Raw genomic sequence first — 14699 nt, forward strand, 5'->3', positions numbered from 1 at the left:
GCAGCGGGGAGTTCAGACCCCCTACATCTTTAAGCCCAAAGGGCACTGCAGGAATCTTCTGTGTGGTCTTGCCACTACGACATTATTTGTACGGGTTGTTCTTGTCCTGCTGGCTTGTTTGCAGGAAGAGCTGTGTGGTCTTCGAAGTGCTCTTTGAAGTTCATGCAGAGTCACGAGGACACCGCTAAGATGAGCTCAGAAAGGCTGATCTCAGGTGAAACCAGAACATTCGGGAGTACAACTGATCTTGGTGCTTGCTGCACATACTGTGCACAAAAGAAAGAAAGTAGGTGATAAATTACAGCCATGCCAGAGAAGTGATGAATGAAAACATTTGAGATTAAAATTCTGTTAGGAAGCACCTCCTTGAGGCAGAGTAGTAAAAGCTTGGAGTACCTACACCTGAACTGTACCAGGTTTGTGTGTGCTTGCTGTGCAAGGTTAAGCAGAGGAGTGTGAATATTCAGCAAAACTGGAATTCACAGTCTTTGACTCGTTTTCATTTCTCCACATTCAGCAAGTTGGGCTGTAATATACATTTTGAGATCCCTATACTGCCCTGGAATTTATGGCATCTCCTAGGAAAGTCACTCATCTTCTTCACGTCTCAGTATTTTATATTACATGAGGATGTCAGCACCACAGTGGGCCCAAAATTCAAAGGTTTTTGCATTAAGGTTATGGGAGCTACAGAAATGCAAAATACTTCTTGCTGTATTATTTTTCTGTTGCTGTGAACGTGACCATCAGTTGTATCAGTACCCAATTTAAGTATCTAGTGAATGATAATCCCTCTCCCAAAAACAACTTTGGGTAGGACCAACTTATGGTGGGTTCTCAACTTGGCTCTCAAGGCCACATTGGACAGGGTTTGGAGCAACCTGGTCTAGTGGAAGGTGTCCCTGCCCATGGCAGGGGGATTGGAACTGGATAGTCTTTGAGGTCCTCTGCAATCCAAACTGTTCTATGATTCTTATGAATTATCTCCACTGCTCTATCCTGATGCTATATCATTCCTTATAACCCCATTACGTTAAAGAGTTGTTTGGAAAACTTAGGGGAAGTGAAATTGGGATGTCTGAAGAAAAGGGGAAAGCTATTTTATAGCAGGGTTTGATGATAGCAGCAGAAAGAAAGACACTGTGTTCCAAGAATAATGTTGTAAGGATGCTGGTCCAGTGATTTTGGGCAGAGGAACACTTGAAGGGATGATGATAAATTGGGATTTGGCAACTTTCTGCAGACAAGCAAAAGGAAAGAGAAAAGTTAACAATGGCTCCTGAACTTTGCTGGTGTGCAACTTGGTTACAAAGGAAAAACCCCTCCTATAGCTATTCAATGTAGGTTTGGGAGGGCTACTTGAAAATACACAACTTAGACTCTGTGAAATTTCTGATCAGTGTTTTTGAGTATAATGGGAGAGTCTATGGAATATGGCCCTTCCTATGAATGTGGCTGTGCAACATTTTCCCCATTCCTGCTCTTGTCTAAATTGCCTGCTTACCCTCTCTCTGAAGGCTGCCTCTCCTGCCACACCATACAGAGCACAAGTGTGGAAAGTCCTTTGTTTTCTTCATAAGTGCAAAGTGAAAGCTTCTAGTATAGACTGCTTTGTAAGGCAGCTCCAAGAAATGACAGCAAGTATTAATAAAGCTTGCTTAATTGATATTAGCATAAATGTAAAGCCAAGTAATATTATCAGTACCAGTTCTGGAACAGTTCCATTGCGTGCTCTTCACATCTCTGTTAATCTGTTTCAGGTGACCTCAGGAGACTGCTCAGGGGGAATCCAGGGACGAGAAATTCAATGGTTGCAGTTTTATAGTCTTTATCAGACCATGAAGGCTGTAATCAAAAGATAAGAGCTATCATCTGTCACCTCAATCAAGTTTCAAGAGAAAATCATTGCAAGAGAGCCTCTGGTAAGTCTGTGAATTAATTCAGATTTGGGGAATGTTACATAATTTGTGTTAACACCCGCAAGCTCCAGTCACGGATCAGGAATTTTCTGTGATAGATACTCTAAGAAGACAAAATGAAAATAAAGTTGGTTGATTTTTTTTTCCCAAAAACAAACTAATCAACCAATCCAAAAAGGTGGTGTGTTATCTAAACTGTTTCTCATGAGTTTGTGACTACTGTAAGCTCATATGATGTGCAGAGTCAATCTCATTTTTACAGGGCTCTGAAAATTTGGATAATGCCAGGTTTTCCTGTGGAACAGAAGTCTTGAAGAGTGTACTTGTCAGTGTGTATCTAGGTGGTCTGATTAGGAGGGGAATGGTCATTGGGACTAGGGATGATTGGTCATTAAGAATGTTGGTCTTTACACCCCTTTCCTGACAACCGGTGCTGTTACAGGACAAATACTCATTGTGCAACGCGTAATCTGCAGATTTAATGCCTTCTCACCTGTTTATCTAATTTAGTGGGAAGAGGTTGGAAGGGTATTAGGAAGAGGAGTACTGTTGGGTTTCCATGGATTTTGCAACCTGTTAATGTTTTACTGGAGCACTTTTGGAAATCCAGTCCTTCCTCAGCTGCAGAGTTCAGAGATGAGCTTCTGTGCTCTATCCCTGGTTGTCTAAAACAGAGCTAGTTCAGATTTTGGCCAGCAAGAGCAGAGAGGGGAAGGGCTGTTCACAGGATGAGTCCTGCCCAAGGGTTCTCTGTGCCTGTGTACTCCATCCCTGTATGAACCATCCGAGGCGGATCTCTCCAGTCGGAACTGGCCACGTGGACAGCGAGGCTGCTGTGGGAGTGTCACTGTGCACTCAGCTGGGTATCACACATCTGCTCAAGGTCCTCAGCTTTACTTCTCTTTCACTCAGTTTGGGACTTCAGAAGCACGGAGCCAGAATTAAGCCTAGGACTGTCTTTGTGCCATGAGGCTGCCCCAGCTGGAACCTGTTGCTGGCTGACACAGTCAGCTCTTATATTGACACTGTTATATCCTTTGGCATATTACACTGCGTTTACATCTTTTAATTCACCCCAGCAGACACATGGCTTATTTTAAGCACCATGTGCAAGAGCTTTCATTAAAACCATTACAGGACACCAGATGGGGATGCAGAATTGACAGCAACAGGGCTGCTTGCTACCATATTGGATTTAGGAAATATTCCCGAGTGCTTAACCCTTCTCACCACTCTGCTTTCCTGCTTTGTGGTGACACAAACACTTCTGGGTTGGAGTTACAGCTCTATGAACCAGCTGTCTTTTCTTTTTTTTTTTTTTTTTTTGCCAAGTGTAGTGAAACATATCAGAATTTGCTCATCTGAGTTTTCCAGGTCACATAATTTCTGAATTACATGTTATGGCAAATAGGATTTCGGTGGGAGTGTTTGATAATAAAGAAATGTCAAAAGAAATGGAACAAAGAGGTTGATTTTTAAGTTTTACCTTTAAATAAGCGAGAAAGAAAGGCATTGATGAGATTTTTCAGTAAATTAAGAGACAAGACTCATTAAAGAAACAGCATCACCGAGGTGTTCTCATGACTACCAACATCTTAACTGCACTGGAGTCTAGAGAAAGTACTGGTGGTCTTAAATAGATAAATGACAGAGAGATATGTTTCAAGAGGAAGTAGAGTAGTAGATCTGGTAAATCTTGGCCTATTTGATTTAGGTGTTTAACTGAGATGGATTAAAAAATCTCTGATCTGTAGAGCTTGGACTGGAAGTTTTGTGAACTAAATGCTCATGTTAGCTGTTCCTCCTGCCACAGCAGTTACTGAAAGAGTGTCAAAGTATTTGTGATGGTAGTTGTGGGGTTTTTTTTAATCTATGAGTCTGCCAAAGTAAATTTTTTTCTGATATCAGTCTTTCCTGCAGGTGAAAACACAATACTTTGCTTCAATATAATCAAAAGATTATATGTAATGTGATTTTTTGAAATTACTATTATATCAAAGATGACTTAAATTTTGAGAGGTTTCCAGAAGGGTTAAGTAATCACAAAGGAAACTAAGGAGCAGTTGAGACTATGAATATTAACTTATTTTTTAACATTTTTTCTAATTGAAAAAAATACTGTGTTTTGGTTCAACAGCTGAGACTCCCGAATCTGTTCTAGCCCAAAGATAGCACAGCTATAGCTTCCTGTAGCTATAAATATTTGCTTCTGATTTTCTGATAACATCATAATAAAATGCCTCATTGCATGTAATTTTAGTTTATCTGTCTAATTGTTGGATAATACAACCACTTATGTTGAATTTTGCAAATTCTATCTAAGAAGATAAAAATTAAGTCTTTCTATTTAATATCCCTGTCACAGACAAAATTTGAGTGGAACTGGAATTCTGTGACTTTTTTTTAGCTGAAATTCTCTTCTGGGAACAGGGATGACATTCCTAAAATGAAAATATGTTTTGTTGTTGGTATGACTGAAAAGTAATTAATTTTTAATCCTGTGAACATTAAACTCTATTTAACAATAGATATTGGGGACACGCTGTGTCTTAAGTCAGCTTGAAAATCTGGTCAGTTCATTCTTTCCTGTTTGTGTGGTTCACTGGCTCGTCTGAGCCCTGCCGATTCATGTGATACCTACCATGGGAGGCAAAGAACTCTGGAGTCCAGACTGGTAGGAAGAGGAATATTTAAATTTAATAAATCAATGGACTTTTAGTTGAGCTTAAAAGGAAAATCTGTAGCACATTTCTGAATTACAATTCTGAACAATGTGACTTTGGCCAAAGACAAATCTTCAGCTCCAGTGCTCACCTATCTTGCCAACCAGACTGTTTTGAGTGATTTTATAGCTCTAGATGCTCTGTCCTTGCTACTTTATCTGGAATTCCTGTCTTCAGCCTAGCGCTGGCAGTGTGAGCGGGGAGTCCCAGCTGCTCTCTCGGCAGGAGCACATCAGCGGAGCTGTGCACGCACCGGAGCGAGCGCTGTAAACACACAGCCTAGCACGCAAGCCTTCCCTCCCGGTGAACTTTGCCATTTGCTAATTTATCCCTGCTCTAAGTTTTCTCTTGTGTTTGCCTTTTTCTATAATTTCTTCCTGTAAAGCCTGTGTGGGCTGGCTTCTAGTTCCTGTGCAGTGCGATCTTCTAATCCAGCAGTTTCACCTCCGGCTTTGGACATAAATCAGCAGGGAACTCTCCCAGGTTCCTTGCGCCCTGTTCAGGGAAGGAGGGAGGAATAATGCAGATACTGAACTAATGCTATCAAGCTGCCTAAAGCAGGAGAAGAGATTGATAAGAGAAAGCATTGTATTTATAGTTTCTGGCATATAGCATATCACAAGTCCTATTTAAATTCTTCAGAAATTAGGATCAGATGACTTAGGAACTTCTGGCATATTTGAATCTTAAGTGATTACAGACAGTTTTGCTCAGACTTTGCTTCAGTTGTTATATGTGCTACTTATTCTTCATTTAGAACAGGTTGGGAAAGTTTACAGATTCTTGGGAGAATGGAAAAAATCCCGCTCACACTAAGGCTGAATGGCAACAGGGACACAGATCCTCCCTGAGGTGCTACCTACATGGTACCCTTTCTTGTGTGTGTGTGTCTGTGTAAATGTGTGCAGAGGGATTTAATTGGCTGGTGTTCAGTGTGATGTTGCCTTTATTTTCCAAATATTAATTCTGACCTCGCTGCCACCACATATGATGTGGGCGTCGTAGATATCTGCTCGGGTAAAGGGTCAACTGCAAATTAACATAGTTTTTGTCTTCAGCAATATGAAGCACCAGAATGGATACTTTTATGAAGAGTAGAGAAAATGAAAAATGTAAAAAAGCCTTTACTTGTAGAAAATGTAAGGCAGTGTTGTCATTGGCGCGCCAGGCAAAGCACGCTACAAAGATGCCCTGGGATGGCTGTCAATGGGTAAATCATTGCCTGGGCACAGAGTAGAGGGCAGCAGGTGCCAGTGCTGGGGGAAAGGTGTTTTTCTGCTCAGACCCAACTGTACTGCCATGAATGTGATGCAGTGGTTGGGCTCACTTGCTCCCCTGAAATGAGACCAGCTCAGGTATTTCCTCCTTTTTTTTTTTTTTTGGTTTGTATTGCTTCATTGTAGCTGAGAGCTGAGGCCCAGCCTGCTTTCCCAGGGGCTCTCAACAATTCCATGTGCTCTTCCAGCCCTCTGTGCTACCATAGCAGCTCTTGTGGAACACAAGGATGCACAGGATGCACAAAGCCCTGGGCAGCTGGACCTACCTGGGAGCTGCCCAGAGTCTGTGGAATCCAGCCCAGCCCCTGCCCTGCCTGTGCTATGGGACAGCCCAAGCTGTTCTCCTCCAAGCACCCACATGTGCATGCAGAAGCAGCCTGGCTCAGACCAAGCTCCTGCCAGGGCTTCCTGGCAAACCCCACCGTGCTCCAGCTGCAGTTGGCGCGGCAGCTTGTCCTGCAGCCTGCCAGCAAGCAGGCAGTCCAAATGGCTGGGAGCACTCCCGGAGCCTCAGCAGCTGGGGAGAGAGCGGCTTGGGATCACACACGGCTCTGCGAGCGCTTGGGCAGGGACCACCCGCCTCCAGGTAGGGCAGGGGAGCCTCCCGAGCCACCCACCCCATGGCCTCACTGGTCCCCCACACTTTCCAGCCCCAGCTTTGGCAAAGGCTGCTCCTGGGCCTGTTCCTTGCGGTTTTGAGTTGGGTCATCTGCAGAAGGAGCAGAGCTTTTCAGTCTCCCTGAGGTCTTTTGAGTCCTAAGGGACTAATAACTCATTGGGATGGTTGGAGCTTGACAGGGACCTGGAGGTTAATTGCTGTAATTCCCTGGCAGTATCTTTCACCCTTGGGGCAGGACAAGTAGGAGTTTCTCCCACAGCAGGAGTCAGAATTCTTCTACGGGAAACACCCAGGCCAAGAGGCCTCTCTCCAAGCTAGTTCTTTTACAGCAACAAGCTTAGTATTTTTTAAGGAAAGCTCTAAGCTAAGTAAGAAAGAGGTCTGGTAAATGGGTCTCTCACTTGCAGGCTCTCATAGTTGTACCATTAGTATTGCCACTGATCAAAAGATCAGATGCAAATGCAGATAAAACAAACGAGGGAATTGATCTTTGCGTTTAGAAATAACAGAAGCTGGGGAAATCCCCCTCTATCCTTAATCACCAGCCCTAAAAGACTTTGAGTCTGATTTTCCTTGACATTGAGTGAGTGTTATCTTGACACAAAGACAGGGAGAATGGAAAGTTGTTCTGTGAGAGTGTTTTATATCCATTTTGAGCTGTTATGACTGATGATGAGTAACTACAGAGCCAGGGGGTCTTACTTTATTTGATGGAAATACTGATCTTGTTCTCTTAGAAGTCAATTAGTAATGTAAATAATTTTACTCTATTACTCAATTCCTTTTATTACAAGTGCAACCTTTATGTTATGGTAAAAGTAGCTATAAATACATTGCATTCTCTCTAAATGTTGCATCTTACATGGTTTAGAAGCTCTAATGTCCTGATAGAAACCAGCTCTGTACTCAGCAAGGCTTCAGCGAGATCCACAGTATCTTTTCCATTATTGTCTTACCAAAGGGTGCTTTCTCATGTGACTAAAAAAGTGTTCTGTGTGAAATAGTTTGTAGGAAGAGGAAGCCTTTTCTCAGGCTCTAAAGTGCTGGCAGGTCCAAGTGTCCTGAAGATTGTCAGAACTGGGGGATGAAGTTCTTTGTATCCATAATAAATACTCTTGGTTTAGATTGCCAGTTCAGGCTTAGGCTGGGAATATTCTGATTTTTGGTTGCTCACTTTTGTGTATTCAGGTCTTTTAATGTGGTCTGTTGATTCAATGTATGCTACAGGTAACAGTGTCAAGGGACCCAAGCCATGCAGGACCAAAGTCACTTGGAGACCTTCAGACCATAAGCTGTCTTAGAGCTAAATCCTATTCCTCTTCTTGGTGACTTACCTTGTGAACAGCCCATATCCTTCCTGACCTCGTGCATAATCTCTGTTGGAAGTTGTGGGGCACAGTGCCCACATCAAACTCAGTTAATGCATTAAAAAGTTCCTGAGTAGCGTATGGACATCTGAAGAAGTCATCTGTGTTCAACACATTCCTTCAGTTTCCTTTAACAAGAATATTAATCTAATTGATGTGAGAGTACTGTGAAAGTTACTTGGCTTTCTCATCAGCATGTGTGCATAAATACATATATAATTTGTAGCAGAAATACAGCTCACTTACAATATACATTAAAATACATATAACTAGGAACTTTTTTGCGTTTTCAAACTGTCACACAAAAAATATCAATTTTTACATATGTATAGTGTGTGTGTGAGTGTGTATGTGCATTTTTGCTGGGAAGTTATCTTTCCATGTTTATGGCGTTCAGTGGGATGGATGAAACACCCATGGAATTTTGCCAGCTGTGCTGACGCAAGCTCCCGACTCATCCTATAAACATTTACGCTTCTGAATAACTTCAGTCACGTACAAACCCTGGGCCAAAAGAGTCCTCCTGAGTCACTGATTCCAGCCCTGTGTGACAGGCAAGGCTCAAAACTCCTCTCATAAAATGGCCAAGCATTAATGCGAAGCTGTCTGAGTTTTCACCTGCCATCCCTCCTGCTGAAAAGTTCCTCCATTGCCTTCTTCAGCTGATAGTTAAATAGTCTTCCCTCATTCTCATCCTCAGGTTAGTCACGGACAATTTCATTCTTATGTCAATATTGTAAGTACCTCTTCTTCCTCCCTGCTGTTTACCCAAGGAGAGCAGTCGTGCAGCTGAAGTTATTTATGTGCATTTGCAGCTTTGGGTCCTTGGGGGTGGATGTCCACATGGGTTTTACTTATGTACAGATAAACAAGCAGAATGATTTTACAAGCCAAACCTGTCAGAGTGATTAAAACTAAGCAGGATCCCAAAGTAAATATGTCTCGGGTTGATAAGGACTGTCTTTGAAGCAGTTGTCCTTCAGCATGCAGCTATTTCTGGGCAGTTGCAGCTGGCTGGCTTTGGTGCCCGGTGATTTATATCAGGACAAGTCTCCTGCTCCCATAAAACATAGGGTGCCACAATCCAGTACAGATCTGTTCATCATGAAAGGGGATATCTGTGTCTATCCCTTATTTTCCTAGCAATAAATTACATGTAAACTGGCAGAGCTGTTCATTTCCACTTTGGGGCTGAACTGGAGGGGCGGTTTGCACTTCGGTATTCTTCATTCCAGCACTGCTCCAGATGTGCCATGTTGGTATTCCTCGTCAGCTAAGTAACTTTGCAGACATGATTCTTCTTTCCTTCATGACACTGCAATATCTGTATCTTTTAGAACTGAGGTGGGTAGGATTTGGAAAGTTAATTTAAGTTCAAACAAGATTACTGTGAGTGAGGTAGAATGGGCTACAGAAGGGCTGGACCCACTTCCACTGTCCAGTCACTCACAGGCAGCACTCCACAGACCCTGGACAAGGAGGGGAGGAAGGCAGACACTGTATTTCATATGAATTGGCCACCTGACCTCTCTACCCCTTCAGTGAGGGTTACAGAGATGTGAAAACATGTGGGATGAGAGCTGGGAAAGCCAGGAGTGACATGGGAGGGAGAAAGAGCTCTCAAGTGTTACAGGCAGGGGAGTTAAATCTGCCACAGAAGATCATGAGCACATTGAAATCACATCAGCTAACAGACTTCGCAGGGAAACTGACAACTGAATGGGACCCATCTTTTTGAGGATGCTCTTCATAAAACTGGCTTGATTTGCCATCTTCTACCACTACAATACACTTGAAATAAGCCCATCATAAAAGAAATAAGATTTTCATAAGAATGCTGGCCTTGCAAACCTGCTTCCTGTAGCTCTAGTAGAAAGTTGTTGGCAGCCTTATCCTGCAATGCCAGGTGATTTGTGCAGCAACTTGTTAACAGCAGTTAAGCAATGAAATCGGGTGCCCTTCCCCGAGGCTACCGATGAATCACCGAATTACAGGGAGGGAAACGAGATTGGGAGTAGAGTGGGTACACAGTGGTGAAGAAAGGAGATGGGAGAAACTGGGGTGGACAGTCATCATTGAGCCCAGAGGATGTGTCTCGATGTTTTTGTTTAAGCAAAATGTAACTAGTGGTAACTGGAGGATAAAGGATCAGAATCCCCTGTCAGAAATTGTTTGGGCAGGTGTCACTGGGGAGTAGCTGAGTGGATGGGTATCAGTGGAGCTGCACTGATGTAATGCAGCTGGAAGGGGGCCCCAGGTCTGTTCCCCTCCTGGTTACCTGCTCTCTAAAGGGAGCCTCCTCTTGTCAGTCACCTGTAGCTTCCCAATACTCATAGATTAGGTCACTTGAATAAAATTCAATTATGTCACCGCAAGCGGTGGTGGTATTCCCAAATATTTTGTAACCTGCTCTAAAACACAGATAGATAACGCTACATCCACCATATTTTCCTCCACGTGCCATACTATGGTCCAGATTTTCCTGGTGGGTTATGCTGAGGTTTTCAAGCACAAAGTGACCTCTTTTGTAGCTTCCCAGCTTAAGGTTCACATGATGGGATATTTTAAACCTATTTTGCAGTCATCCTGCATTGACTGGTTGTGACACACTGCATAAATCCAGCCCCAGTGACGCTCTGACAGCAATCCTTGCTGTGATAAACCAACCAATACAGCCCCAGGCACTGAAGTAGGAGGATAGAGGCTGGAACTGAACACTGGCCTGATTTTTGAGCATGCCTCAAGTTACTCCTCCAAGCACATTTTTGGACTCCTTCATTCACTTAAGGCTTCAGAGTGTGAGGTGTCTGTATTTCCTCTTTGGGGAAAGCATGTGAGAATTGTTTCACTTTCAATTCGATTGCAGCCACCAATGGTAATAGAAGCACTGAACAAAAGAATAAGACACGAGGTGATTGCCTAGACTGGGATTTTCTCAGAAAAATAGCCACCAACTTTTTCTAGCATGGCACCAGTGTGCCTTCCCACCAGAAGCAGGAGCTTTGATCTGTGTTTCTCTGGATAGAGTACAAACCCAGAGCGTGATGCTGTAACTGTTTTACCCAGGCGTTTGGCCAGGTTTCATGTGCCAGGATGGACAGTGTCTGCTGGACTGTCTGTCTCCTCCAACAGCATGCCAAGCAGGTATGTGGATGTTTCTCTAACCTTCCTGTCCTTGCTTCATCGGTAAGACATGGTTACATCAAACCTGGAGATCTTCTGGCCCATCCATATTTGTAATGAATGGAGGTACAATCTTTGGAGTGTAAATCATTGCAGAAACATACTGATGTGCTTTTTTCATGCCTGCTCTACTTCTTATCTAGGTGAACTGCATCCTTAATTCCTACAAGTTGCTGGTAGGAAGAACTGGGATTCCTTCTTGTACTTGCGTATTTGTCCATTATAAATTAAACCCTTTCTTAGAGTACTTTTAATTTCTACATAGTGTAATGAGAAATCCCTATAAGGCAAGAATGATAAACATTTTTAGTAGTTAAATATCCAACATTTGTACTCCTGAGCACACGTTCAGCACTCCATTTAGATTCAAATTCTGAATCAGCTTCCCACTGATTTGAATGTTGAATTGGGTACCAAAACATGCACCAAGAACCTTCATGTAAAACGTTCAACACTTCTTGAAAGTTCAGTAAAAATCTCAGGCTTTCAATAAAAATAAATTCCCTTCTGTTAGGGAAAGAAGTATTTGAAAGAAAATGATGAAGTAGTCTTAATACCCTTGCACTAGACCTGTAAAGTAGAGTGACATTTATTTAATACATTGTCAAACAGATCATTACCAAGGTTTTGCTCTTTGATATGAGTTACTACTTTGTACAGTGGTTTCAGAGGTAATTGCCTTCATCTTTGTGTTCTGTGAGTCACTTTTACATCCCAGCCCTATGTTCTCCTTTAGACGTCATCAGCCCCAATTCAGCTGACACTCACTGGCTTCAAGCACTAAGAGGCAAGAACTAGAATCCAAACTGATCTGATGGGCAGATGTATGGAAAACTATTAAAGGGTGGGGGTATCTTTAAGAATAATGGAAACAGTATCCCTCTTCATTCACAAAAAGTACAGAATAGGTCTTTAGGCTGAAACTAAAAGATCTATTGCCTAAAGGTACTGGCAACATATCCGTCTGTCTGCAAATGATATTTTTATTACAAATAAACAACCTGCTTTGCAGTACTGTGACTTCATTCAGATCTTATTCTTTAACATAATTGAAGATCAAATACCTCATGCAGCACTTAGAGAGTCACCTCTTTTTTTGTACTTAACTGTATTTTGATCTGCAGGTATTATGTTATGAGCTGAAATGTTTGTAAAGCCTCCAGGCTCTTATTCAAAGCAGCTGACAGCAGCTCAGAATTCTCCTTGGAGGAGAAGAGCTCTTGCTTTTTAACAATCTCCCCTCTACAGATTTGCTATCCTAAGGAAGATCCTATACTTCCTTTTTTCATTGATAAGATACTTTTGAGAAAGGTTTCACATCCAAAGTGTCTTTGCAAACCATTCTTGAAAGTTCTAAAAGAAATAGATTTCTTGATATCTGTAGCTCTAAATTAAACCAGATTTGTAATTTTTTTTCCTAACTACTCACCATGATCTAATACTGCAACAACTAAGCATTGAGAAGTGATCCAAAGCTGCCCATCATTGTCAATTCTCAATAGGGTCTGTGTTATTCATGCTATAATTAAAGGAGTAAGAAAAACCTCTGCTGATGAGTGTCCCTCACTGAGTACAGGAATTTCATAACTGGACACTCAGTGGGTTTAAGGCAGGTCAGAGTAATTTGTGATGGACAAAACTACGAATCATCATAAGAAATGTTATTAGTGGCAAGGCTGGTTCATTTATCAACTCCAGTTCACCAAGCCCCAACATAGGAAAAATCTGGATCTAGTTTCCTTTGGTAAAATACAGCAGGAAGTAATTTTTGAATATTTTCTAAAATATGTCTACAAGTTAGGGTGTGATGTTATGTGGATAATGCTAAGCAAAGGGATACAGCTGGCTCTCTGTGCCTTGCCGTGGAATAAAAACTGAGTCGCTACCATGGAGAGGTCACTCCAGGGCTCTGAAAGCAGATAGGATTTAACATCAGTTATCCAGATGTATCTATAATATTCAATTTATCATTCATAACTTTATGCAACAAAATGAGCATATTGAAGTAGACATGATGTGAAATTAGAGCTATTGGGAGACTCTTCCAAAGAACAATAGGAGTTTTGCTTTTGTTTCAACAGGACTGAAATATATCCCATTTCTTATAAGAAAGAGCAGCAAGTAATATTTATTATCCTTTTGATATGGAGCCATTACTGGAAGCCATTATCATCACATTTCAGGTTACTTAATCAGCTCTGTGAACTGATAACCCACATAAATAATTGCCTCGCTGCTGCCAACAGTGCTTTTGGCACACTATGAAAATAACATTATTCCTTACGAATTAAACCACAATAAGATTTTTAAATGACAGATTAAAGGCTTTCTTTAGGTACCTTGAATCCTTCCAAACTGAGCAAACAAGAAGAGACCTACCATTTTGCAGGTATGTGATAGAGGTGAACCACGGCAGAGCTCCCTGATGGCACAGAAACGAGGTGCATGTGTCCAAACATGCCAGGCAAATGCAGATGATGAAAAAGAAAGATTAACTGCTGAAGAGCTACCTGCTCTTCAGAGCATTCCAGCTATCAGGCACACCCCAGCCGATTCCATAATGCTCAGAGTGTATCCGTAGGTCTGCAGGCAGGGACTCCATTATCTGTTTGGCTCTTTTCTGTTCCTGCGTGGAGCAGCTTGTGTCTACAGCATTGTGCAAGATGTTTGTGTTTCATTAGTATCCCTCCCTTTGTAGTAGTTTCTTTTAGTTTGAACCTGTCCCCCTTCTCTCCTTCAGTTAGAAATGTCCCAAATGGCCATAGCTCAAGCAGAGTGACTGCTCCCATTTTTTATATTGCAATATCTAGTTATCCTTGGCTGGGTGTGTGCTCATAGCCTGCCTTTCACCGCTAGAGGTGAGACAAAACTTCTGCATGGAGTTCTGCTACATTAGTATTTCTCCTCATCCTAAATGATGACAAGAAATCAGGACATGTCAGCCTTCCTAATATTACCAAAACCTGTGCATGGACAGAAGCTATAAGACAATGAATGTATGTATGTGTAGGGCAGCCAAGGGAAAGGATCTCCAGACACATGGGCACAAAGTCTTGCCGGGACGGGCAGCTGTTCCATTCTGTAACAGCCTGGTCTGAGTTCTCTGAGGGACAGCTCAGCAATGTCACCTGGAGGAGCTCAGCTTGACACATTTGCTCTCATGGCAGGAGGTCAGGTTCTGCATGGGCAGGTAGCCAGGCAGGGAAGTAGCTTTGAAACTCTGCCTGCACCACTTGGAACACAAAAGCCACAAGGATGAAAATCACAGGATGGTTTGTGTTGGAAGGGACCTTAAAGACCATCCAGTTCCATCCCTGCCGTGGGCAGGGACACATTCCATAGACCAGGTTGCTCCAAGTCCTATCCAACCTGGCCTTGAACACTGCCAGGAATGGGCAGCCACAGCTTCTCTGGGCAGCCTGTGCCAGGGCCTCCCCATGCTCACAGTAAAGAATTTCTTCGTCTTATCTAATCTAAACCTGCCCTCTTTCAGTTGAAAGCCATTCTCTCTTGTCCAATGACTACATGTCATTGTAAAATGTCCCTCTCCAGCTCTCTTGGACGTCTCCTAAAGCAGAAGTTCCTGGAAATTTCAAATTAGAGGTGGCATA

The 14699-nt window shown here is 42.5% G+C and overlaps 1 long non-coding RNA gene across 4 annotated transcripts in view; it reads left to right on the plus strand.

The window, feature by feature from the left end:
* Positions 1-14699, plus strand: part of LOC116441618 — a 158345-nt gene that overhangs the window by 4587 nt on the left and 139059 nt on the right. For all 4 annotated transcript variants that reach the window (XR_004239181.1, XR_004239180.1, XR_004239182.1 and 1 more), the window contains exon 2: positions 1761-1922. This is a non-coding gene — a long non-coding RNA (uncharacterized LOC116441618). The remainder of the gene's footprint in view (positions 1-1760; positions 1923-14699) is intronic.

Source organism: Corvus moneduloides, chromosome 3 (genome assembly GCF_009650955.1).
Source record: "Corvus moneduloides isolate bCorMon1 chromosome 3, bCorMon1.pri, whole genome shotgun sequence".
Taxonomy (NCBI): Eukaryota; Metazoa; Chordata; class Aves; order Passeriformes; family Corvidae; genus Corvus; species Corvus moneduloides.